We start from the raw sequence: 27,754 nt of genomic DNA on the forward strand, positions 1-27,754 counted from the left end.
CAGCTTGAAGACTCGTGGTGGCTCCCTGTGGCCTAACATAATATTGAAACATTTTAGGGTACACAAGACCCATTACAATTTGAGCCTTGTTTTAACCTTCAACAACTTTTTCTGCTATTGTCTCACCTTGGGATTCTACCACTCTGAAATCACCTTACACCATAACCAGGTCACAAGGCCTTTTCAAGATTTGGTGCCTTTGGGCCATTTCATCTGCCTAAAAAGCTCTCTCTGAAAACTGACTGCTCTGGCCAGACCTATTTGCTCACTCTTCCTCACCTGTTTCTCACCTTTGTGCAGCTAAATTGCACCAGTAAACATACCACCGGCAAATCTCATGCTTTACCCACCAGAGAGAATGAAAGAATCAGGTTAAGATAGTTCTCCAACCTGTATGCTTTAATCTTCTCTTCTGTTGATTCCTAGTAGGCACCACCTCTTTCCAATAGTTGCCACCCTAAACATCCCTGCAAATCCCCTGTTATGCTTACATATGTAACTCAAAATTCCCTTTGACCCCACCAGACCAAGGCAGGGAGAGAGGATACTTACTGATTGTATGTTCTTGAGCAGAGCTGCCCAGCACAGCTCTCTCCGATGATAGAAATGTATCTCTACTGTCCAATATGATGGCCACTAACAACACATGGCTATTGAGTATTTGATATGTGACAGAGGAACTGAATTTCTTTAAATTGCATTTTAATTAATTTAAATATAATTTAAAGAGTCATATGTAGCTAGTGGCTACCGTATTGAACAATGCAATTCTATAATCCTCACAGGCTTGGAGACCAACTCATAGGACTATTATTGTAGGGATTAGGCCTTTAATAGTAAAAGAAAAGAATTTTAAAAAGTGGATAACTGGTCATAAAAATTAAGGTGCTACTAGGGTCATATGATTGCAAGAATTTTTTTCTTTTTCCATTCTTCAAGACTTAATTATCTACAATTCAGCCTACATTATTTTGTATTTTCATACTGCTTTTTAAATATTCTACAGCCTTACCTTTGTATGTAAGTTTTGCCACTCTGGAATAATAATGTTGATTTTCTATTTTGTTCATTATTTCTTTGTACCTTTATGAATGTGCTGCATATAGACAACATGTATTAGATGATGTTGAGCTAGTGATTGGACTAGTCAACGAAGTACTAGACAAGAAAGATTGCTTTTATGGAATACATGAAAACATAAGATCATCCCTAAATGAATTCAGTTAGCATTCATGATGGTTATAATAGGGAAGGCAATACAAAGCACAAATGGGGTGCCAGATAGACCTTGGTCAAGTGCTTCAACCTGTCTAACCTTCAGTTTCCTATACTGTAAAATGATGAGGATAATAATAATATGCAACCCAATGATATAATGCATGTAAAACCCTTAGGTTAGTGTCTGGTATAGGGCGAGTGTTTAAATGTTAGTTGATATTACTGCAATAATTATTATTCTTTTTTTTTTTTTTAAAGATTTTATTTATTTGACAGAGATAGAGAGAGGGAGAGCACAAGCAGGTGGAGTGGCAGGCAGAGGGAGAGGGAGAAGCAGGCTCCCCGCTGAGGAAGGAGCCCGATGTGGGACTCGATCCCAGGACTCTGGGATCATGACCTGAGCCGAAGGCAGCCGCTTAACTGACTGAGCCACCCAGGCGCCCCAATAATGATTATTCTATTATTATTTTATTAGTGTTCTCATAGTGTAGAACTTTACAGTTGACAAAACACTTTCAGAATGTAATCTCATCTGACCCTCTAAACAGCCTTCAAGGCAGGTAGATAGTCCCACTTCATAAAAGAAAAATGATGCTTAGAGACTTTAAGCAACTTGTCCAAGTAACAAAAGTCAGAGCTGTCTACAGACTCCAAAGCCCACGCACAGGCCATTATGCTGTGCTGTCTTTGTTACTGGTACTCATCTTGCTGCCTTTTTAGAGATGCTTATGCATTTCTTCATCTCCAAGTGCTTAATCTTCATTTGGGTTTTAGCAAATATTCCCTGCTTCCCAACCCTATGGAGAGGGTTGCCTCTCTTTCCAGCCATATGCTGCTATTGTGTTTTAAAGTTGTTTCTTATGTGTTAGGCAAGCAAATGTTTCATAATATGTGGTAGTGCCTTGTGTAAGCATTGGCAAATCAATTTTTTGAAAAACTCTTATCCATATCCAAGAGCAAACACTTATGGTTTACTTCTGAAAAGCCAGGCCAGCATCTGAAGCTGGGTCTTAACAAATGTGTCTTTGTTCCAGCTGATCTCAACATCAGTTATAAAAGCTCTTAGGCATCTGCCAAGAGTCGTTGCCATATTGTACCTTACAAGTAAGAGACAAAGGGCTTTGGAATAATTAAACAAAGCACAATTTCTACATTTTATTTACTCAGGACCCTATCCTGTATTTTTTATGCCAGCAAAATTTAAATGGAAGTTAGCTGAAAGGTGGCTCACGTGAGAGTTAGAGGATTAGACTCATAATCCATACTCAAAAAAGTGTTCCTACCAGTGCATATTCGCAGTATTAAGACATGATTTCTCTTCTTAATTAGACAGGATACAATGTGGCTAAATAAATGCAAAACTCGATGACTGCATTCATTCCACCACACATCAGACCAAACATGATGATATGGCCAAATGAGCACAGCATCCTTCACATCCAAAGGCAATATGAGTCTCTTCACTCTGTGTAATAATTTCCCATCCACACCTCCAGCCTGCTTGACTTGGGGTCACTGGGCATGAACACTGAGCAAAGAATGCACCATCAAATACAACTGGGGTTTCAGGAAAAATAGCAGGGTGAAGAAGCAAAGCATAGCATAGGATGCTTGGGGCCCTCTATGCGTTTTAATTCTCTGCTTAATGAAATGGGAATTAGACTATTGCTTTATAGGGATGTCTATATAATCATGAGCAACTCAATTTCTGTGTCTTTTTCTCTACATGTAAAACAAAATAGTTGAGGAAAGACTTCCCACAACAGAATCAAGTTCATACGGGCTCTTCGACATTATGCCAGAAGGGGCCTATCCTGAGAAACTGTCTAATGGAGTAGTACAGCTAAGGCCTCTTACAACAGCAATATTCTAGGATGTTACACAATAAAGATTTTTTCAGAAGACAGTTGCTTTACAGTTGGCTGGGTTCTTCCCAGAATATCATACAAGTATTGAGGAATTTTCTTTAGGATCCTGCCAGGAAGTCCCCCACACATAGTGGGTAAATGCTGCTCTGTAGTTCCACTGAGGGGTACCTGCAGCTTATGACTCAATTCAGGATAGACATATGAGCGATGAGTGATAAAGGAACACTGACCCCAAACTGACAACACATGGTCTCTGCTCCCAACTGATTTCCTGAGCTGCCCTGAGCATTTTTACCAACACACTTCCTGTTCCATCATTTGGGAAGTCCAGCTAAGAGTCATTTACACTAATTCTGTCCCATCCATAATAAGCTTCCTATATGTATTAAGATTTTTAAGAAATGTTTCCAAATTATGTGTTAAAGTAATATGGAGTGTACTTGACCTATAAATCAATCCTGTGTGTACTCTGCTCACTTACCTTGCTAAAGCCACACTGCTCTTGCAACATTGATTTACAGTGTTGTTCTGGCTTGCAAAATAAAACAAAACTTTGAATCTGCTTTAAAAATAAATTGCATGCATTTCAATCAGTGAAGACTTTGGTAAATGCAGTGAAGGTTGAAAGGCAAAACTGATGACCTCTGACCTGCTTATTTTGAAGACTTTATAGTAGTGGTTTTTGTTTTGCCCATTGTGAAAATTGTTTGCTCTGGCGTTCCTTACCTGGAGCAGGTAATAACAATGTTAAAATATATCTAATCGTTTTCTGTTTCTTAAGATATAGCCATTTGTTTTAAAATAAAATGAGGTACTACATTCTTTGTGAATCAAGGACGTTTTCTTCTTATATTTTTACTATAACCCAGACTGTGCTGTTTTCTAGTCATTGAGAGGAGTAAAAATCTATTTTTTTCTGTGCCACACACAAGCTTAGAAAGTTACCTGCTGAGTGATTAGGAGAATTCAAGTGCTACCTGACAAAACTAATATGTCATGGAAAAGAAATACAGAAGTAGTGACTAATCTGTGAAACTGCACCCGAAAATACTGTATATACCCATCTAGAGGTGGAAAGGGACACAACTTTTCAGTGATACTTTTACTGTTGTTTTCTTCCTGGGCCAGTATAAAAAATGAAAAGAACTCTTGCATCTTGGTGATAGATGGGATTTCCTAGACCCCAGCATGATGTTCACCAGAGCTAAAGCTGTCTGCTTTAGCTGGATTATTCTTTAAAGGGGCGAGACCAGGAACTCAGTCTCTCCTTGGGCCAGGAATAACAACACCCTCCTCATACTTGAGTGTAGCGTTCTTGACATGAGCAAAGTGTGCGCCTTGAGTTACATTTCCAATAATGCTTATTTGCATTGATCCATCTTTATCCTCTTGTTTCTGCTTTGGGACAAATGATGTAAATTTATGAAGTGGTTGGACACACAAGTGCCATCTGTCATTGTAAAGTAGAACAAGGCTCAAGCTGCAAAAAGGGTTAGGACTGGTGCCCTTGGAATTCTCGACTTGTTCTAACAAACAAAGTCAAGAGGACAAGGGCACAGGATAGCAAAACTCAAGCTCACTGTCGAAACACAGTGTGGATGATGGAACGAATGCTGTTGCAGTCATCCTGTCGGTCATTCCGGTGGTGATGCTGGGCAAAGCAACCTCATAACCAAAGCTTTTTAAAGGTTCTGATTTTGGAGGTGAATTTAAGCTCCGCAATTCTTCTGGCTTCTATAAAATTATCAAACATGGGGATTAAGGCTTCCTTTTCTTTTGTATTTGTTAACAATAGTTTGTAAAATGTAGTTTGTAGAGGAAGCACTTAAGACATGCTTTCTATTGATTTTTCTGAGTGTTTTACCTTTTCCAGCCTGTAACATTGTTCCTTCTATTCTAGATTTCATAGGCTCCATTCAGGGCATGAAATGTCTGCTGCTTGAACGTGACCTCCATGCCTTCATTTTACCCTTATACAAAAGTGATCACTGTATCCTTGTACAAAAGAGTGGATCACTCTTGTTTTTGTTTAATCGGTTGATCTTTTTAAATAAGACTAGAAAATAAATCAGACTTTTAACATTATAACTCTGAAAATGTTTTATAATTGGGGCACCTGTGTAGCTCAATCAGTTAAGCGTCTGACTCTTGGTTTCGGCTCAGGTCATGATATCCAGGTCATGAAATTGAGCCCCCCATCGGGCTCCTCACTCAACATGGAGTCTGCTTGAGATTCTTTCCTTCTCCCTCTGCCTCTCCCCCTGCTCACACACATGCACATGTGCACACGTGCGCTCTCTCTCAAATAAATAAATAAATAAATAAATAAATAAATAAATAAATAAATAAAATCTTTAAAAAAAATTTTTTTATAATTACTTCCAGACTTGTCAAGATATTGAGATCAAAGCTACAGGACAGTCTTGCCTTCTAAGCATATATCCCAAATTATTTTACACATGAACAATATAAATAGTGGTGCCTGGGTGGCTCAGTCGGTTAAGCATCTGCCTTGTGCTCAGGTCCTGATATCAGGGTCCTGGGATGGAGCCCTGTGTCAGGCTTCCTGCTCAGTGGGGAGTCTGCTTCTCCCTCTCTCTCTGCTCCTCCCCCCTGCTTGTTCTATCTATCAAATAAATAAAATCTTTAAAAAAAAATACAAATGAAGATAAAGATGAACTTAATATAAAAAAATGGATTTTAATTGCAGTGACATTGCTATTAGACTATATGACCATATACTATAAATGTAATGGGCATAAATTTTTAATTTGTATTTATATATCTATAAGTAATGAAATGTGAACATATGGCTTGAATTTCAGAGAATGATTAATTTTCAAGTGAATTAATAGAGTGGTTTTTTGTTGTTGTTCTTTATAGTTTATGATAGGTAAAATATTTGCCAACCCATTTTATTACCATACGACAAGAAAATAAAGAGCTAAAGGTTGTAGGTGATGGAGAGGATGTGGTGAGAAGCAACCCAGGCTTGCCCTGGCTCAGCTCACCTCCCTGTCTCCTTCACCAGAAAGCTCCTCAGCCTTCGTCCACCAGAGTTCCTTCTACCGTAGTGCCCCAAGTCAGGGGAGAAAGGACTCCTTTTCCTCCCAGAATTGTATGACTAGTGGGGTCATTCTTCCTTATATATCAGTTATATGGCATTGCTTTATGTATCAGGCATTATCTTAACAGGATCTCTACCCTCTGAACGCCTGATATATGAGGCAAAAATATGAAGAGTCAGTAAGGTACTGGGAGCTTGGGACACCAAAGTCACCAGCAGCACAAGTGACACAATGTTAAATGTCTGCCATAAGGCTAACAATATGGGGATTGATGTCAGAGGCTCTGGCAGATCTTAGCCTGCCAACGTGTGACATGGATACAGTTGCCAGGCTGCAGGGCAGGGGACCAAGTAGGTTCTATCAGGTCCTGTGCTTCACCAAGTCAGAGGATAGGGTATGTCTACAAAGATGACAATACAGAGCAGCATGCTACTAATTTCCAAACTCCTCTCATAGTTCAAAGGAAGCAGACATCACAATGAGGCTCTAGAGAAGATACATCTTAGGTGAGTTCTGAGGAAAGGGTAGAATTTAAATAAAGTAACACAAGAGGAAAGCAGGAATCTCACCAGTAGGATTCAAGCTTCTGCACCTTCTTAAGCAAGCTTCCCCTATTGGGGGTGCTCAGCCTGTACCCCATCTCTATAGACTTCAGGCAACAACCGCATGGTCTGGAGAGCTCCTCCCAGCCCACACAGAGTTCCTCCTGCAGGACGCAGCCCTGTGGTTATAGCTGCCCCTTAACTCTGCCAACCCACTCCGTTTTATGCCTCTCTGGCAAGTGAAGGCAAGCCACAAACAATGGCCTCTTCTAGGCAACTGTTCTTGATCTTTGCCCATTTACTCTCAACACAGCTATGTATGTTCAATTCTCCTGTAGTTCTCAGAACCCAGTCTTGATACTGGTTTCCAGTTCCTACACTTCTGCAACCCAATAGATGTCCTTTGAGGCTTCTTGGCCCTTGGCTTCCAACTCCACTGGCTCTTCTCACCTCCTGATTTTGGCATTTCTCTTGGTAGGGAATGAGAAACTCTATGTGGCAGGTCCAGCCTTATAGAAATGCACCCCCTCAGTCTCCCACACTTGTGCTTTTCCCTTTCCAGCCCCATAGCCCAGGAAACACTCAAGTGCTTTAGAGAATAAAGACCACCTGAACACAGAGTGTGGTGAAGAAGGCAGTGTTCCCTCCACTGTGAGCTCCTCAAGACAGGTGACCATGTCTTTTCATTTTGAATCTCCAGCTCCTAGAGCAGAGCCTGGAATAAAACGGGCACTAGCTAGATGGTTCTTAATTATAACCCCATGATAAAGTAGAACCATTTTAGTCTGTTTCAGCTGAGATTCCCTGCTATGCACATCAAAACATTAGGTGCCAAGCCCCTCCACTCCTTGCCCAAATTCCAAACCAGGATACTATGCAGGATTTGCAAAGAGGGTGGTCAAAATTCTGTTTCGTTTTCAGCACATCATCCACCTCACAATTTTAAAAGGGTTGAAATTGAAGAGTAAGGAAGACAGCTCTGTTATTGGTGGAGTGGTCAATATGCTGTTTCTCTCTCACTGTAAGTCAAATAGGGGGACCCTTAGGGCCCCACTGCGTGAGGGGACCGGAAAATTTGACCAATATTCTCTGGACTTTATCAAGGTCCAGAAAATGGTGCCTAATTCCTTCCTGGGAGGAAGAAAGGCAAAAGGCTGTGTTTTGAACTACCTGTCACAATAGGAGAACAAAAAGAGGGAGACCTGGGAGAGAACTGCTCTCCCATTGATGGCAGCAGGCACAGGTCCCTTGCCCTGGGCCAGATGTGGCTTCTATACTGAAAGTGTGCATGAGAACTGCCTGCAGGGGAAACTGATCACTACAGGTAGGTAGGCTACCAGATGTCCAGGGCTGAGAAAGAAATCCAGCATGTGACCTCACTGGAAAGGATCGGCTCTGGGAATCTGCCACATCCAGAGGGCGCTGATATGGATCTCATCTGACCAGCTAGCTCACACATAAGACCTTTTGTTGTTTCAGCCTCAGGCCCCTTCCACTCATTGCAACCCCTGAGGAGGCTAGGGTGTTTGGATGAGAGGGGGAGGGAGGTGGGGGCAAAAGGAAGGCTGAAGAGCAAGTCTGGGAAACAGAAAAGCTTTCATCTGGGATCAGAATGGAACCTTTTTGTAATTACAGCAGACTGGATATTTCAGTTGCTAAAATGAGATTGTTCTTCTGGTCACCCAAGGTGACCAGATTACTTTAAATCAGCTGTGTGATCCTAAGAGCCACGGTAGTTCTGATTTCATCTGAAGAATGAGGAATAAATGGGTTAACAGTGGGTTTGAAGGCCAAATGCTGAAAAAGAAAGGGAAGCTGCTTTCTGTTTCATGCAGTTGAATTCAGCTGATATAAATATAACAGAAATAAATAATGAACTGACGAATGAATTAATAAATGCAAACAAGGAAATAATTGCAAATTCAGTCATATTACTCAATTTGACTCAAGACATTACTTACCATAAATTAAACTTTTAAAATTATCTCCAGTTCCCCCTTCTAGTTTACTATTATCTCTGCTCTTTACCAGGTCAAAATTCTGGCCTCTATTTTTTGGCCATTTCAGGTGAGTACTCTTTTCCTCACAGCTGCCAGTTCCTCTGGCTTCTGCTCTCCTAATTTTTAGAGAAATTTTACTCTTCTGCTCACAGCTCAGGACAGCTATACCAAGTAAGCCTTTGCCTTTTTTTTCTTTTCCAGAACTTTACTAATTTGCTACTATATGGATGTATCCAAAACATGTATCCCTTTCCTGCTTTTTAGATTCCCTTTTTCCAAAGTAAAAATCCAGGATTTGCTGGCATATTGGACACTTGGGTACCAGAGAAACTAGAACTATTATCAAGCCAGACATGATTTGGGAAGAGGGTTATATATGATTTTTTGAGTCTCTCGTTTCTGCCATCACTTTGGTTCCATGTGTAGGTCAGCTGCCCTCTGTTACAGTTCACTATTTTAGGTCTTCCCACAGAGCCATGGGCATATTTAACTAACTTCCTCTTTCCTCAGCACAGCAGACTCTTTGAGGGTAGAGAAAGGATTAAGCAGAGGTAAGATATGGGTGCCCCAGGAGATGAAAGGAATAAAGAATTTGAGGACTACATCCCTGTGAACAGTGTGATTGATTATCCATCAGGATAGCTCCAAAACTTTATATTTTGAGTTGTTATTTTACAATTCAGCTTAGGATATTTTAACATATATCTTTGTGCTAAATCACTATTATACTGTTGTACTAACAGGCTTACTTACTCTGTGCTATAGTACTAAGTGGTAGATTTTTAAAGTTCTTTGCAGTTTATTAATATCAAGTCATTTGATTCAGAAACATTCGCTTTCTCGGGCCAATGGACTCAGCCTACTCGTAAGGAGTATTAAAGTACTGATTGGTCAGTGTTTAACAAGCCAGGCCGAGTGATTTTATGTGATTTGGTTTAGCGGTCTGCCTCCCTGATTCTTGGTTTGGCTGACAACACTACAGTGCTTTAACCATTGTTTTAGAAAACTGAAGAGAAGTATTTCCCTTCATCATTACAACATGGTAAACAGCTCGGATTAAAGCTGGAGGAAGGGTCATCTAGTTGCAGTCAGATTCAAAGTGTTTTTATATGAAGGCAACCTCGCTGTCCCTTTCATCTGAAGATGGTCTGCGGTTGGACCACACTGTGCAAGACCCCGTTCTTAAGGCCTTCAGCATCTTTGCTTTAGAGCCGGGTTAGCCAGCCACGTTGCTCTTCCAGGGCTTATTTATCTTACAGGTGACACATTAAGTAGAAGCACATAGTCAAAGTTTGAATTCCAGCCTCTGTGTTGTCTTGATCTGTCAGGTCAAATTAATCATCTAATGGTGTGCCCTTGGACGAGCTGCTTGCTGTATACATTTATCTGTCCAAACTGCATCCCCACCACTACCACAGGAAGTAATCCTCTGATAAGAAAACAAGCTCACAAAAGACAAAAGTACCAGGCAAGTGGGAGAGGAAGATGACTAGAAAGAGGATGTGCAGTTTTGTTTTTCAAATGAAGCGCTAATGGCAGGCGTGCTGGGTCCACTGGTGGTTGTCAGAGTCCTCTCAGTGTGTGGCATTCCACAGGAACTCAACCTCAAAGCAAGCATAACATCACCCCTGTGGCATTCCTGTGGCACAACCTATAGAAATGTGGGAGAAATATTATGTGCCTTTTGAAGGAATCTAAATATAGTCTGAAAGTTTGATTTCCTGGATTTTTTTTTTCATTCTTATACTGGAAGATCCAACTAGTTGTCACCCACCAGCCCAGCCCAGACCAGATCTGTTGGGAACTAAACACGCAGAATACTATCTTCGGTTTAATGCTCCAATGCCACAAAAGGATTGATAAATTGGAAGAAGTTTGGAAAGATCCACAGGAATAATAAAAGTAATAGGGGAGAGTGATTTATGGAGCATATCAAAGGAACAAACCATGTGTAGTGTATTTAAGTGGTGGTGAATAGAAAACACGAAGCCAAAAGTATTTGAAGTGTATGAATGCCGATGTGAAGAATTCTATCACATAAAGAGAAAATACTCCCTAAAAGCTAGACATCATGAAATAAAATTAAAGACAGACAACTTTAAGTTGTTCACCAAATATAATAGTAATATTAATAGCTAATACTTTTTTAAAGATCTATTTATTTATGTGAGAGAGAAAGAGAGAGAGTGTGAGGTGGGGAGGGGCAGAGAGAGAGGGAGAGAGAGAGAATCTCCAGCAGACTCCCCACTGAGCGTGGAGCTGAGTGTGGGCCTCTGTCTCACCACCTTAAGATCATGACCTGGGCCAAAACCAAGAGTAGGACACATATCCGACTGAGCCACCCAGGCGCCCCACTAATACCTTTTTATGATTAGGAAAGGAAAGCTATTATATCAATAAAGAGTCATCAATGGAATAGCATTTCTCTATAATTTCAAAAAGAGCCTAAATTCTAGAAATCAGGTCTAGGCTGTAGCCAATTCATGAAGAGTCTCACCGTTTCCATTCTCTTAAATTATGAGTGTTTGGTGTTCTTTTATCTATGTTTATTTAGCACTTGTGTACTAGATGCTGCTTTACAACACTGAACAGAAAGAGAGCCCCTGCCCTCCCGGAGCTCAAGGTCTACTGAGAGGACCAACGATAAACAAATAGCCACTTAGATACACTTAAGATTACAGCTGATGTCAGTGCTAAGTAGGAAAAGACAGGATATTCCAAGAATTGACAGCAGTGACCTTCCCAGTCTGGGGAGGGTGGTCGGAGAAGTGGCATCTCAGCGGAGGCCTGAGGAGGAGTTACCTGTGAGGAGAGAGGCTGTCGAAGGAGAAAGAGTAAGGGGCAGGAGGCAGCTCTGCGAAAGCCCAGCTACACCAGCGAGCAGCGTGCAAGTTGCATAACCGGATTCATTTAACTGGAGACCTGCCTTCCTCAGAAGAAATAAAAATGAAAATGCAGGGCACATGACCTGCAGTTACCCTAGAGAATCCAGAACTTCAGATAATTCCACTAGGAACATTCTATCCATATGACTTAGTGTCCATAAGGTATGACACGCTGCATTTATGATTCTGCAGTGTGGCCTATCCTTGGGTCTGTGCATTTGCACTAGGGGCTGGCACCATCTGCATGCTTGTGGAGTTTGATGTGACCACTGCTCTCCTCTGTGGCCATAGACGCGTCTGTTCTCTCTATGTTAGAAACTCAAAGCATAGGCCCCGTAGAGGGACCAGTTGTGGGAAACTCCTGGATGGTGTATCATTGTGTAAAACCCTGTCGAGAAATAAATTTCTTATATTCCAAAAAAGTAACGAATACATTGGAGAGAAATTTAAAAGGAGATCCTTCATATCATGTAATCAAGGAATTACAATTTCTAAAATTCCATGAGTGTTTCCTCGTGAATGATTTTCTGAGGAAGTGATGTGTAATCCCTATGTATAGGGACATGCCTGGGTCACACCCTTATTGAGAATGAACATAGGCCCACCGTGAGGTGTTTAATAGGTGTTGTGTGGGAGAGGCACATCAAAAAGGTTCAATGAATTAAGTTTAGCAGGGACTGGATTAAACAAAGTTAAACATACTTCCTTACTGCCTGACTGATCAAAGTACTTAATATTTTTATATTAATATAAATTGTAAAACTCCTGTAATCAATATAGTATTTGGCAACTCCCAAACTTTTTTTTTTTTTTTGGAGAATCCTTTTTTCCCCTTGAAATACACAATCCTGAGAACCAAATATTTCCTATATAATACTCATATAGGTGATCTAAAATTAGGAAAAAGTCATTACTATTTTTTGGTTCTAGAATCTGTTGCCACTTCATTGCCGTTGTAATTATATCTACAGTTCTGAGCTGAGCAGATAAGACCATTCACTGTCTGGAGTCAGTCCAATTTTTTCTTCCATCTTCCCCCCCGCCCCCCAGCACTTGCACTTTCTGCTCTAGCCACACTGAACTTCTCCCTTGCCGTGAACACACCTCCCTTTTCCCTGCTCTACCTTGTACATTCCCCTCTGCTGGAAAGCCCTTGGTACCCCCTGTTACCTCCCTCTGCTCCTGGCCCCACTTTTGCTTGTCAAGAGTCTGTTCTTCAAAATCAAGTTCAAGTATCTTCTCTGGGACCTTTGTTCTTTCTTCTGTTAAAACATTTTCACCATTATATTCTTATTTATCTGTTTCTCTGGACCCTTCCTTGCCTTCTGCCTTCCCCTGGCTGAATTTCTTGCCCCAGGAATGACAGAGACAGTGTTCCAGTTTGTATACAATCTTACCTGACACAGCATCCAGCACACAAAGGAGATACCGGTGTTGAGTGCATGAACTTGAACTTGAGTGTGCATGCATATGTGTGACAAGGATACTCTCCACACTTCAAATAAAACAAGTCAAACTATTAAAAATCTCTCTGACGAGGAGCACAATTCATCTGTCTTTGCATGCATTATTGCACTTATAATGCATTAAAATTAGGTATTTCTGTGAGTCATATGGTAACATTGTCCTTGAGCACAGGGATCTTAGCATATTCATTTTTCATTCTCAGCACTTAGCATAGATCCTGGCATTTAGTAAATGGCCACTAAATGGTGCTTGAATTAAATGGAATTGAATCTTGCTCTACTCCTTGCTGCTACCCCTGCTGATGTAAAGATGTCACAGCAAAGTGACAAAATGTGTGAACTCTGGGATCAAAATGCTTGGTGTCAATCCTAGCTCTTTACCCCCTGTGTGACCCGAACCATTTTGTCTTTTGCTTTGTCATCTGTGAAAAGAGGATGATCATATTGTCCACTTTTGGGGCTATTGCTTTAATCTTAATCTATATTTATATCTATTTCTTCATCTATTCTATTTATTTTAATTACATAGAGTGTCTGTCCCAAGCCTTCCCAGTGAGGGAAAAATTAAGTGCTGTACTATACGGGGGAAATCCTCTACCCTTCTAAATTCTGTTAAATGTCAAATCAGAGATGAGGATCGTGTCAATAAAGGAGTTACCTGAGGGAATATGAGGATATAATTTGCATTGTGTAATGATTATAATCTGCCCAACCAAAATGATTATAAAGTGATCTTATTTCCCAACTTTTAAACATTGTTGTATAGCTTTTATGAAAAATTCTGTAAATGTCAGGAAAAAAGTACTATACTATGGGACATACTTTGTATTTGTACTATTTTACAAAGTGCTTCAAAATATATATTGTCTTAGATGATTCTCATAGGAACTCTGTAAAGAAAACCAGATCTAGTTTTGCAGTCCAGCTGGGAGATGGTGCACATAAATGACAAGGGGCATAGTATTATACTAAATATCAAATGCACATTTTAAGTAATAAACACAGGTTTTTTCAGAGCATGAAATTATTCCTGAGAACCACCGTTGGGGTAATGATATTATAGAAGAGGTAGAGTTTCAGGTGGGCCTTGGAAGGTAAGATTTAGGCAGATGTAAAGCAGAAAGGACAGAAGTTGACAAGCATTTGGTATGTTTAGGGTGATGAGCTCGCCATATGGCAGCAGTGGAGGCTCAGGCTGGTGCTGGAAGCTGAGTCTGGTGGTCTACACTAGAGTGTAGAGGCTTTGGAATGCCATGCCTGTAGAGGCATAGGAACATGCCTGGGTCACACCCTGGCCTGCACATTCCCCAAGTTAAACTGTCCACTTCCCTGCAAACACCATTGGCTGATGTGCTCCATGAATTACAAGTATGTAGCCAAGGAAGGTCTGGAGTCACCCACCCCCAGGGACTTACAGCCAGACACTGGCTTCCCCCATTAAAATAAAGCTTTGCTCAAGGGCTTCATTCAACAAACAGTAACCAGCACTGTCATTATTCCAGCACTATAAAAAAAGTCATTCAGCCACCGAAATTTACCAAACATTCCTACCAGAATTGTATTGGCTACTGAGAATGGTTTTAATAACAGGACTTTGTTCATTTGGTTTTTAGATGTGTTATTACTGATTCACCCATTCAATCGATTTCTATTTCCTGTTCTGGGGAGAAAAACTGCACCCAGCCCTACCCCCTGGGTTCAGGACCAGAAGAAAAAAAAAAAAAAAGAATTACAAGATAATCATGGAAAGTAATCATATACTTTCCTGCTCTAAATTAGGATTTTCAATTCTGATATGGATTATTCAGGGATATTGTAGAGTCTTCCCCAAAAGTAGGATGCATTACAAATAAGATGCATTCTCATCTTCTGTAAGTGGGGTTTGGGGGGGGAGGGGAGGAGGCTAACATAAGGGTCATAGCGAGAATGATTTGAATCCTCTGTTAAGATTTCATGTAACCCCATGAGGCTAATGTAACATTTTTTTCTGTTGTCATGCAGAACTACTGGAATTAATATGCATACTAAGAGCCTTAGTACTGACAATTCTGGTTAGATAACTTTGCTTTTACCTTTCAGAGAAAGCCCAGTATTTTTCATCTGGTGTCCTTAAGTTCACACATGTACTTCTGGCTTCAATCTTTCTTCCCAAATGTCCCCTAATATCAGAAAGAAGACATAAAGTAAAATTAAATGTTTTTACCAGAAGATGGTTCTTGTTTGCTACTTTAGATTTTTAAAGCACACAGGTGCCATTTATAACCCGTTCTCAGAATAATCTTTTGAGAAAAATTATGCACTGGTTATTGATGAAAACTGAGATGTTTAGAGCTTCTGCTTTATTTTGTTCCAGATCTTCAGAAATAACAACTACAAAAAGGTTGTTGTTATTAACAACAAACAAGTGGCAACGAGAAATAAGTCATGGCAGCAAATTATCATCTAAGAATAAGCTGAACCCCTTTAGAGTCTCAGTACTTTCTCTCGTATGCAGAATACCACGTAGCATCTTACTGGGCAACCCCCTCCCCCCATGGCACGGTGCCTTGTTCCCAAAGTTCACGGCGGCCACCTGTCTCCTTGACCTTGCAGCAACATTTGGTATTGCTTCCTGGAGGGCCCATGACCTCCCTGGTTGCCTGGCTCCCATGATAGGGCAGTACCTTGGTACTTCCTTTACCGCTCTGACTGTTCCTTCATGGGCTCACTGACTCCTCCCTGTGTTGCCTGAGTGCAGGCGCTGCCCCGGTCTCTACCATCAAGGAGGCATCTCACCCACTCTCAAAGCTTTATCCTCCATAAAGACCAAATCTCTATCTAAACCTGCACCCACGTCCCTTTTGAATTAGAATCCCCCATTCTTGATTCTGTTTTATATTGCCCGCAGCAATAAGTCTTGATGACACCTTCCTGGCAACTTGCTCCCTTTCCATTTCCTCCTCAACCCCCACTTCTGGAACGTGTAAGTCTCCTCTTGATCATAAACTCTATTAGGACAACCCTTTCGGTTCTTGTCATTTTTCCTTAATCTTAGATATCCTCAGCACTTAGAATAAAGCCTGGAATATAGCTGACATTTGGTAGATGTTGAATGAATGAATGAATGAATGAATGAATATCACCTCATCTGTACCCACTACAAACCAGCCTAACTCTTCTCTATATCCTAGTAGTCACCTGTGCTTAAAGCTTAGGCAACCATATTATTTATCACCTACACTGGGTGGAAAGAGGCACTGTTAATTTTTAGTGTGAAAGGGGCACTATTGTTATGCTGGGATTAATAATAGTCATAAATTTGGAAAGTCTTGGGAAAACCTGGTTGAATGCTTATTCAAATCACCAGCATTTTTTTTTAACTTTTCCTCCCCCTGGGGCGCCTGGGTGGCTCAGTCGGTTAACCGTCTGCCTTTGGTTCAGGTCATGATCCCAGGGCTGGGACTGAGCCCTGCGTCGGGCTCCCTGCTCAGCGGGGAGCCTGCTTCTCCCTCTCTTTCTGCCCTTCCCCCTGCTTGTGCTCTTTCTCTCTCTGTCAAATAAATGAATAATATCTTTAAAAAAAAAAAAACTTTTCCTCCTCCTATGTTCCCCTACAGGTCAGCTGCCAAGACATGTATCTTGTCTGCTTTTGAGCTTTCCCCTCGCTTGGTCTCCCCTTTGCACCCTCACTCGCTCTCACTTGCCTGTTTCAAGCTTCACCACATCCAGCCTGGTTATTACTAGTAGCGTCTTGACTGGCTTTGTTGATCCCTAACCAGTCTCTGCAGTGTCTGTCTTTTCCCATTCTATTCCCAGTACATGTGGCTGCCAGATTAATCTTCCTAAGGATCGGCTACAATAATATGATGTCCCTATTCAGAAGAGTTCCATCAGTTCTCTGTTAACTCTGAAGTAAATGTAGACTTCTGGTTTTCAAAGTTCTCAACCTTGAACTAACTAACCTACACTCATAGGGATACATGTTGGAGACCTGAGCCATGCCAAGCAGCATTGGCATCATCTGGGAGCTTATTAGAACTAAAGACTTTCGGGGCACCTGGGTGGCTCAGTCGTTGGGCGTCTGCCTTCGGCTCAGGTCATGATCCCGGAGTCCTGGGATCGAGCCCCGCATCGGGCTCCCTGCTCCGCGGGAAGCCTGCTTCTCCTCTCCCACTCCCCCTGCTTGTGTTCCTGCTCTCACTATGTCTCTCTCTGTCAAAAAAATAAATAAAATCTTTAAAAAAAAAAAAAAAGAAAAAGAACTAAAGACTTTCGGACTCTACCATTAGACCTGCAGAATCAGAATCTATATTTTAGCAGGATTCTTGAGCGATCTGTATACACATTAAAGTTTGAGAAGCACTGCTCTAATTTTAACCTAACTGGGAGGAATCACGGTTCTAAAATCACACCCCCCAAATTTCACTTCCATGCTTTGTTCACACTGGTCTCATTTTATAGGATACCTGCTCACACCTTCTCTCCTCATTACAATTGTATTAATCTTTCAAAGGTAGGTATCAGCCACTAGATACTCTACAAAATCTTTTCTGAAACAACTATTATCTTTGCATTCTGTGAACATACCACAGTGTTTCACTTCTACTCTTACTACTCTCTCACTTACCTTATGTTACAGTTACTCAGGTACTAAATTTACATACATCTGCATTCCCACTATATGATAGGCCCAGTGTAAGCAGGGACTATCGTTTTTTCTTGTGGTTAAAGATACATAACATAAAATTTACAATTGTAACCATTTTTAAGCATACCATTCTGTGGCATTTAAATGCATTCACATTGTTGTGCAGCCATCACTCTCCACCTGCAGAACTTTTTTTACTATTTTAAACTGAAACTCATACCCATTAAACATCAACTTCTCATTCCTCTCTCCCTGCAAACCATGGCCACCACCATTCTACTTTCTGTCTCTGAATTTGACTACTCTACATACCACATATATATAGAATCAGACAGTATTTGTCCTTTTGTGTCTGGCTTATTTCACTTATCATGATGTCTTCAGAGTTTATGTCACAGCACATATCAGAATTTTCTTCCTTTTTAAGGCTGTATAATATTCCATTGTACATTTCTTTATCCAGTCATCCATCAATAGGCATTTGAGTTGCTTCCGCTTTTGGACTACGTGAATAATACTGCTATGAATATGGGTGTACAAATATCTGTTTGAGTCCCTGCTTTCAGTTGGTTGTACACCCAGAAGTGAAATTGCTGGGTCATATGGTTAATTCTACTCTTAATTTTTTGAGGAACCTCCATACTATTTTCCATAACAGCTGTGCCATTTTATATTCCCATCAGCAGTGCACAAGGATTCCAGTTTTCTACATCTTCACCAACACTTGCTTTTTTCTGTTTTGGGTGAGTTTTGTTTTGTAATAGCCATTCGAATGGGATGGTTATGAGATGGTATGTCATTGTGGTTTTGATTAGCATTTCCCTAATGATTAGTGATGTTGAGCATCTTTCCATGTGCTTATTGGCCATTTGGATATCTTCTTTGGAGAAATGTCTGTTCAAGTCTTTTGCCCATTTTCAATCAGGTTGTTTTTTTGTTGTTGAGTTGTAGGTGTGCTTTGTATATTCTGGGTATTAACTCCTTATCAGATATGTAATTTGCACATATTTTCCCCATTCTGTATGTTGCTTTTTCATTCTGTTGTTTGTGTCCTTTGATACAGGAACTGTTTCTATATCCCTACTATAGTGCCTTCAAATGGTGTCTGGTCAATATTTTTATTTTCAATTGAATTGAGTGCTTAAATGATGCTTAAATAATGATTTATCACCTTAAATTTATGATAAAATCTAACTAAATATAACTTAACTCTGCTTTACAGTTATTTGGGACAAATCCAATGGGATTGAGGAACTTCAAATATAATTGTGAACATTTTCAGGCTTGAACTCTGCTAAGATATGTAAAGGAGACTTCAAAACACTGTACTGAAAATTTCCCATCACTGTCCCTAGATTTAGAATTTTGGCAACTTCCACAGGGAGGCTTTGAAAGTTAATTGCTCTTGTTTGACAAGAAAGAGATGAGAAATTATTTGTGGGGCAATCAGATGAAAGTTTAAATTCTTATGTTTGGCTAGGGGCTGTCCCATGATCAAAGACAGATGGGAAATAGAAAGTAACTCTGAAAGAATGAATTTTCAGGGAAGTAAGGATGTTTATAAAAATTCTGAATGTTCCCTGAAGCATGACTCCTGTTGGTCTTGCTCTAATCAGATGCATCATTAATATGACAGTAGCGAATTAAAAAAGCTAGTGAATGGTAAAATGAAAGAGATAATAGGTTCTTCATTATTTCTGAACTGCATTACCTGGCTAATTTATAAGCCAAGAAAGCTACTAATAATAGCTGTATTAACAATTCTGATTCTTTTACTTTCTCACATTCTGGTCTATCTGCTCTGTGATTTATTTTTAGTTGAAAAACTTTCTACCACAAATTATCTTTAGGCTATAGAGGCACATTAGTTGTATACTGCTGAGATCATGTGCCCTCTGTAGACAGCTTAATGGAAATTCTGATTGTTCTGGTTGGTTCACATTTGAAAGGGTTACATAAAACTTCTTTGAGTAATTAGCACAGCATCCCAACAAAGAGTTAGTTGATTTTTTACAATAAAAGGTCAAGCAAGAGAAAGTCATTTAGAAGGCAGAAGAGATTGCCTTCCTGGGGTCATTTTTATTCTGAATTATGAAACAACTTCAAAGGCATGAGTCAAGCACTTAGTATTTCTGGTGCAAAACATTACTACTGAGCAACCATAGTTCAATGACAAGATCTCTACTGGATTAACATAAATGAGAGCTAATAAAGGCCCATTCATGCACATACGTAGGTGTATTTATAGGATATGTGTGGGTAGTTAACCAGGGTCATACTTAGCCTTCATTATAACTCTCTATTTACTCTATTTACTCAACCCCTGACTTTGTGATGAACCATCCATTTGGAACAAACTTTTTGTGTCCTTTCAGATATATAAAGGTTACACATTTCCCCCAACTGCTTAATTTAATGTTTTAAACATTTTCCCCTGACTATTCCTGACTCATTCACTCACCTGTGCTCTGAAGTGACTTATCTGATTGTTTACATTAAAATAGGTTAACAGGAATAGAGAGTTAAAGCCAGGAATATGTGGACCTTTCTGACTTTGATTAGTTGTAATGTAAGTCTAAACTGTGGCAGGTATTTCTGAAACAAGATCTATTGTTTTAAGGCTCTTTGAACCTTAGTTGGAGTTTCAACAAATACATTTTGTGACCACCTTTTCCCAATTTCAGTTCTGGAAAAAACAACAACAACGACAATAGGTATTGTATAAACAACTTAAATTGAAAAGGAGAAGTTCATGTGTTGAGTATCAAACATGTACCTGAAATCATATAGTTTTAGAAAAGAGACCTCAGAGGGTACCTGTTCTGTTTCTTTCACTTTACAATTGAAGCAAATGAGACCCAGTGTGTTTAAGGAACTGACCTAATGTTATATAGCTCACTAAGGGCAGCGCTAGGCTGAGACTCAGGAACTGGGAGGCATCATAGCTCAGTGTCCTCACTATTAAGTATCATCTTCCTTCAGTTAATCCTTTTGATAAGCACTATATTAATCAATTCTCACCTTTTTAATTAGAGTAAACCATGTGTGTTGATGTAATCAACAAGCTGTTCCTTTATTAAACACTGAAGTTTTTCTTGTCCTAACCTTCCTACTGAAAGAAGAATGCTAAAGTAGCAAATATTTTTGACAAGGTAAGTGTGAAATCCTTAATGACGTCAGTCTGAAATGCAGAATGGTTGATATCTACATACATAGACTGAAGGAGCATATGCTTTCTTAACAGTTTTTCAGAAAGGACATAGCATTAACAGATGTTTAAGCAAAGCAGATGTGGAAAGAAAAAAGAGCTGACCTTTTCTATATGGTATGCTTTCAGGTGCTAGTGAGGGTGAAAATACATAAGACTTAGCCTTAGAGAATTCCTCTTTGCTCAGATGGTAGGAGCATTGACAATGAAAAAGGAAAGAACTGAGAGTTAATGAAGTCCTTCCTCCTATTAAGAGTTATGTTAACATGTTTTATACCAGTTTAAAGATGTATTGATCCTAAACTTTGAGACAGATTTTAGATGAAACTAATTATTAGCACTTTAGTTAAAGAAAATGTACCAAATTAAAGCAGGGCAACATTCAGAAGGGATAATTTTGTTCTGCATATGAATGCTATACAAAAACCCAGGTAATCTCTTACATTATAATTAAACATTAAAATACATCCTAGGACATTAAAAAAAAAATAGTACTAGGAGGTTTTCTCTGTATGTTTATTTCCTGTTGCTGAGACTAGTGTGGAAAACTTCCCTACCACCCAAATCCAGCTGAACATGAGAAGGGTACAGCAAGATTAAAATTCAGCCTAAGTGACTTTACTGTAACTTTTACTGTATATTAATTTCTTGCTGTCTTTCTGAAGCTACTTGTGCTATGCGATCAGTGTCTCCTATTCCCCAAACTCAGCTAAGAATGAAAGATGGAGCCAAGATTCAGCAAAATTGGCTCATAAATACAAAAACTAATTTCCTCTTCTAGAAGGATCAAAAGTGGTCAGTATAATTATTTATAACCAATTAATATACAAGAGCTCATAGTGACAGTTATAGGTGCCTGTTCTAAATGCTTTATGAATATGGCCTTATTTAATATTTACAACAGTCCAATGAAGTAAAGTACATTGTTATCCCCATTTTACAGAGGAGACGCCGAGAAGCTGTAACTTGTTCTAGAAAGTGGCAGAGCTAGTCTAGAAAAGATAAAGGCTATGAACAATATGCTTATATACTTTATCCTGCAGCTTATATCCATTTGTAGTAATCTGAGCTGTCATGATAGTTTATCTTTTGAGTACAAAATCAGAAATATCTGGAGAAATTAAAAGATTATGAATCTATTGATATTTCTTGAATTACTTGACAAATATTTACTGAGGCCCAACTGTGTGCTAAAACCAAGGATTCTCTTCATTAATGATAAGTAGTTCCCAAAACAAGGGAGATTTTTCTTCCAACTGCCTTCAGAACAAACTTTACCTAAAATATATATCATGTATGTCTATGGGTATGAACATAGATACACATTCTTTAAACAAAGAGAAAGGGAGCTTTAAGATACTTCTTTGTTTACAAGCCTAGAACAAGTGGCAGTTCATTGGAAGACATATACATTCCCAGGCTATGTTCAGTTTGCCTTGAACTACTAGACCTGTTTCCAACTTTGTTCAGGACAGCTAAAAAGTATTCATTAGAAAAGATTCTTGGGGTGCCTGGGTGGCTCAGTTGGTAAAGCGTCAGACTTTTGATTTCGGCTCAGGTGGTGATCTCAGGGTTGCAGGATTGAGCCCCGTGCTGGGCTCTGCGCTCAGCACTGAGTCGCTTCTCCCTCTCTCTTTGCTCCTGCCCTGGCTCATGCTGTCTCTCTCAAATAAATAAATAAATAAATAAATAAATAAATAAATAAATAAATAAATAAAATCTTTTAAAAAGAAAGAAAAGTTTCTTGACTTCCATGAAAGTTTTTTTTTTTTTCTTGGAAGGGGCATTTATATATTTTTTTTATAGCCACCATAAAGTGCACTGAAGTGGAATAAAGTTGACAATTTTTCAAGGCATCTGAAGGGAGAAAATCTCAGTATGAGAAATAACCATTTTCAATGGGAAAAGACCAAATTTAATTTGGCTGTGAAGATTGAGAAGTAGGTAGGCTTTCAGCTGCGTCAGCACACAAAAGAAACAAACACCTACAGAGGCCCCTGCTAAATGTCTCAATGCTTTCAGAAGCTGAGAACCACAAGTGGGAGAAAGTACTTCTGAATTGGTGTCTGAGATGCCCAATGAGACTAAATAGAAATAAAGATATAAGCTCACTTGAAAGGTTGTCAGATAAAATACAGGACAATACAATTACAAATATTGCATGGAACACACTTCTACTAAAAAAATGGTTTGTTGTTTATCTGAAATTCAAATTAACTAGGAATCCTGCATTCTTATTTACTAATTCTGGCAGCCTTACTGACTTCCCAAGCCTTACTCTGGCTCCTCGCTTCCGGTGGTTCTCATTGTCTTGGTCAGAGATTCCAGGAGGGGATATTTGCGGTGATGGGAAAGGATGGAATGGGATGGTGTCTCTACCAGGGACTCCTGGGAAGGCCTCCCAGAAGGCCCCTGAGTTGGGAGCTGGAAACTCCTGCCTATAGAAGTCCTTGGAAGACGCATTAAATGTTGGGCTGGCTCCTCATAACGCCTCTCTCTCGGCCCTGGGATTAGTCAGCCTACCTTCATGTCCACAGCCACCCCCTTACTTCTGTTCAGGATGGCTCTTAGTCTCAAGTTTTTTCTAGTCCGCACTCTCACGGAAGACTCTTCATGGCACAGGGTCCAGGGTCTTTGTACTTACACTGCTGTCTCCGGCATCAAGCACAGAGCCCAGGACATAGTAGAGGGCCAGCAAATGTTTACTAAACTGGAGGTTCTCAAACGTGTTTATTGTTGTTGATGTTCTCCTGTGAATAATGGTAAGGAGGAAACTCACATAAAATCATTCCCTCCTAAGCCCTCATTATTTCTCTTTATTTTTAAAAGTTTGTAAGGAAAGACAAAATTGCACACAATACCATTGTATCATGTGCGCAGCACGGTGTCTGGAATATAGGATGTAAACTATTTGTTGAGTGAGTGAGTGAATGAATGCTAATTATGATATTTGAGTACAAAGAGGGCTGGCATAAATTTTATCTGCATTTTGTAGAAATAACTTTTCATTGAAAGAGCTTGTCTGTATATTAGGAGCTGGGCCAGGATGGGAGAGGGGGCTGGTTAGATGTTACTCGGCTTGGGACATATTGAGAAGAGTTGGAGGAGGGGTGCCTTGAGGAAGTGGGGAGAGGTATTACTCATTAAGTTTACTCCCCTAAGATAAGAAGTGTTTGAAGTAGGAGGAAAGACTGGGGACATAGGCAGTACCGAACAATAGTGATAGAAGGAGGAAGGGGAAGGAAATCGCAAACCCTGTTATCAGAAAGGGGAGGAGGGTTCCTACAGCTACTAGGTCCTCTGGGCCCTTTTGCCAAGTGGCCGTATATCTGAAAGTGGCAGATCTAAATCAACATGCATTAGTTAGGGACTACCCATAGTCAGAGAGATCACTAAATTCTTATTTTTGCATAAAACATCAAACCCTCTTAAATGTAATTCAGTTTGAAATACTTATCACATTCCACTGAAATCTTTGATGCGGGCAAGATAAAAATACTGTGAGTCACAACTGAGTTTTCCTCCAAATCGTCTCTAATTGGTTTACATTTTACAATAAGGTAAAAGCATATCGGATAGGTAGCTCATTGCCATTTTATCTTGGGATATTTTCCCACCAAGATAAAAGCACACATAGAACAGGCTAAAATAAATTTAACAATACCACACTCAGGACTGAAGCAAATGGATATTAAACCATAAAGAGCGGTTTTTAACACTTGAAGAAGTTTTATTGTTGGTTTTACTAGTTAAAAAAACTGTTGTCCTTCCTTTTTTTTAAGAGCTAGTCACCTTTGGGAAGTGATAGCTTCAATCTTTTCTTCTCTGTTGCAGTTAAGCAGAACACAGCTCTCTTGGCCTGAATTTAATTGAAGGCAGCCTGGACATGGCATTGATTAACTGCTTAAGGCAGAGAACTGTCTTCAGGTTTCAAAACTCTGCTTAAAGTTGTTGCCCACATATATGCCTTATTAGAAATGAATTAAAAGAAGATCCAGAAACAGCTGGAAACATTCTTTTTCATGTCTAACATACATTTTGTAAAATAAAAATGGTAAAAGAGTTAAGTCATTTGGACTATGATATATCACATCGCTGACTTGATGAAAATTCTGTTTCCCTTTTTCTTGATATATTATCTACATAGTGACAGGAGGGTGATGAGTGTTCATGCTGTTAATGCTGTCATTAATCATTTTGCTATATACTTATTTTAATGTATTTTTAAGGCAAACTTGGGACTACTGGATACTTATACAGTATTCTTTTATAGGACCTGGATAACTCCTGTCATAACCTCTAAAAATCCTTCATAAAAAATAAACTTTTAGCTCAAATCCAAAAGGTTAGCTTTCATAATAGTTCATCTTTGAACCCCCAGCAATAGGCTCCTTTCACTAAATGTTGATATAGTATCTGGCCTATCAAGAGAAATCAGTGTTTAATGCTTATGAAAGGCATAGAACTGTGCAAATGTGCTGTTTTATAAGGCATTAATCCAGAGATCTAATAATCTGTACAGTGAACTTTATCTTGACAGGTAAATCAACCCACTGCTAAGTAAAACAGCCAGACAATACTATCCTTGTTGTGAACTGCAGGTGTTTCAGAAGCTGGGTGAACGCAGGAGAAACCTCACAGCCTCAGATGGCAGGAGTGAATGGTGGTGAAGGAAGCAAAGCTTGGTGAGTTGGTTAGGCAGGTGCTTGGGACACTTAAAGGAGAAAATAGAAATCAAAAATCAGAAGCAGGTGCCTGCTTAGGTTTTATGACCTTACTAGAAATAATGAGAGAGCTAACGTTAGGAACACAGATTAAAATAATTCTTTCTAAGAAATCTTGGTTTGAAAGAATGAATTAATGCTTTGGAAATAGCCCTGCTCTCAGGATTAATTGTGTCCAGACTAGTTACAGGGAAATCCTGTTAAATCTAAGAACAAACGTATTTATCAACCTCAGAAGTATTTATTAAATCCCTATGACAGAGTTCTGTCCTCTATCCTGCCTTTTTTAAGCAAACCATATAATCTTAGGAAACATCATTTGCAAGAATTTTTAACAGTTGTAGCCATGTGATATATATGTGCATATAATTCGCTTACAGAGCCAAGTTTAAGCTATTCTGTACTTATGATACTGTTCATAGGAAGAAAAAGACATTTACCCTCTGACAGGAGTCTCCAACCAATAGTATTAAGAAAACACTTGCTTAAAATAAAAGAACCAATGGGTAAATATTGTGTCACACCAAGAATATCTCGATGAAAGTGAAAAAATAAAACCATTAAAGAGAAATTAGGAAAATAATGGAAAGAATTTGTGAGCAGGGATAATTAATGTCTCAAGTGAAAACGATTATGGTTTGTAGTTATATCAAGAAAAGTATACTGAGTGGACAGTAGACAGAGCAACATGCTTTCCTGGTCAGACACCTGACCTGCAGTGAATTTATAGTTCATACATGAGGGTTCCAGACAGCTTGATTGATTCTTTAAGGTACTGAAAGCTGAGGGATTGCATTTTGTATTTGGTTTTGCCCATGATTCATCTACAAAGTGCATTTGATGAAAATACATGGCATTTCATCTGCTAGAAAATCTTGTGATCACATTTGGTTTCCACCACCTAAGGGTCCAGTGAGAAGAATCTCTACCCTTGCCACCTTGCTTTCACTTCCCTGTCAGGGCTCTCTCCTCCAGCCTTGACAGCACTCATGTGGGATACCGAGCCCTTCTAATGCAGTTTAACCTGTAACAGGGAAATGAAATGCAGGACACCAGCTCTGCATTGCAGATGTGCATCAGAAGTACAGTTTGATATTGCTTCGTGCCCTTTGCCCAAATTAAAGGTGCTGAACAAGACCTCTCCCAATTCCTGTTAGTCTCTCTCTAGATTTCTCAATTTGAATTCTTTGAGGGTATGGACTTTTTGTCTGGCCCAGCACCCCAGGCCCTCCATTCCCTTCAGTCCCCTTTCCTTCTCTCCAAGGGGACCAGGGTCATTTCCTACTTGAGGCTCAGATGAGCCTAAATCAGTTGTTTTTGTGATTACCTCCTGCTATCATGAAAGGTGACCAACTGCCTCTTACTCTGGAGTTTTTGCCTCCAAGTTAAATTCTAGGACGTTCTGTTCTTGGCACACTACTTTGGTATGTCGTATTGGAACCCTTCTCTGTTCCTTCTGGTTTTATTTAGCTGCTACCTTCCTGCTGTTATCCACATCCTACAGTTTTTTTTGTCCTCTTTCTTTTTCTTAACTGTTATTCTATTCTCCTTTTAAACCACTCGTACTTTACCCACAAGAAAGTCATATTTTCCCCTAGATGAGACATTATTGATTTTTTGTTTTACAATACTGGATTCCTAGTCAGAGAGTCCCAAAAGGTTTATGTGTTAAATTAACAGTATACTCTTACATATTAAAGCTAACCCACTTCATTTCTATTATATATTTGAGATAGTGGTAACTTTCTTAACTATCTACATTTATATGTATTTTAATACAGAAAACCTTAGATTCCAACCCTGGTTTGGGTGAAGGGAGGGAGTTAATTTATGACAAGATTAACATTCTCAAGTATAAAAATGCAGAATTTGGAGGGGAAAAAAAAACCTAAGTAATATTTTAAATTAATCCGCTTGATTAAAATATTTGAAAATAGTTAATAATTTTAACCCATAATTTATTACTATAATTTCCTGTCATTCTTGACAATTTTTTCAATTGTGACTTAGGACATATGTTTGTATGCATATCTACTCATTTATGTCTAATGGCTTGATGCTAAATATTTTAATGTTTAAGTGGGTAACAAGCACATGGACACACCCCCTCTTCAGGCCCAATTTCCGATTTGTATTCATTGAATAAAT

The 27,754-nt window shown here is 39.4% G+C and overlaps 1 protein-coding gene and 1 long non-coding RNA gene across 5 annotated transcripts in view; one reads left to right on the top strand and one right to left on the bottom strand.

Annotated features, from left to right (window-relative positions):
* The window catches only part of STARD13 (StAR related lipid transfer domain containing 13), a 521,208-nt gene that overhangs the window by 239,642 nt on the left and 253,812 nt on the right, over window positions 1–27,754 (top strand). The gene's annotated exons all lie outside the window — the stretch shown is intronic.
* LOC123839644 (uncharacterized) overlaps window positions 1–27,754 on the bottom strand; it is a 56,186-nt gene that overhangs the window by 15,872 nt on the left and 12,560 nt on the right. Inside the window, exon 2 of the long non-coding RNA XR_006789688.3 lies at window positions 15,120–15,206. This is a non-coding gene — a long non-coding RNA (uncharacterized LOC123839644). The remainder of the gene's footprint in view (window positions 1–15,119; window positions 15,207–27,754) is intronic.

Source organism: Mirounga angustirostris, unplaced genomic scaffold, assembly GCF_029215605.1.
Source record: "Mirounga angustirostris isolate CCGP_5_RB_7025 unplaced genomic scaffold, mMirAng1.0.hap1 SCAF_3, whole genome shotgun sequence".
NCBI lineage: Eukaryota > Metazoa > Chordata > Mammalia > Carnivora > Phocidae > Mirounga > Mirounga angustirostris.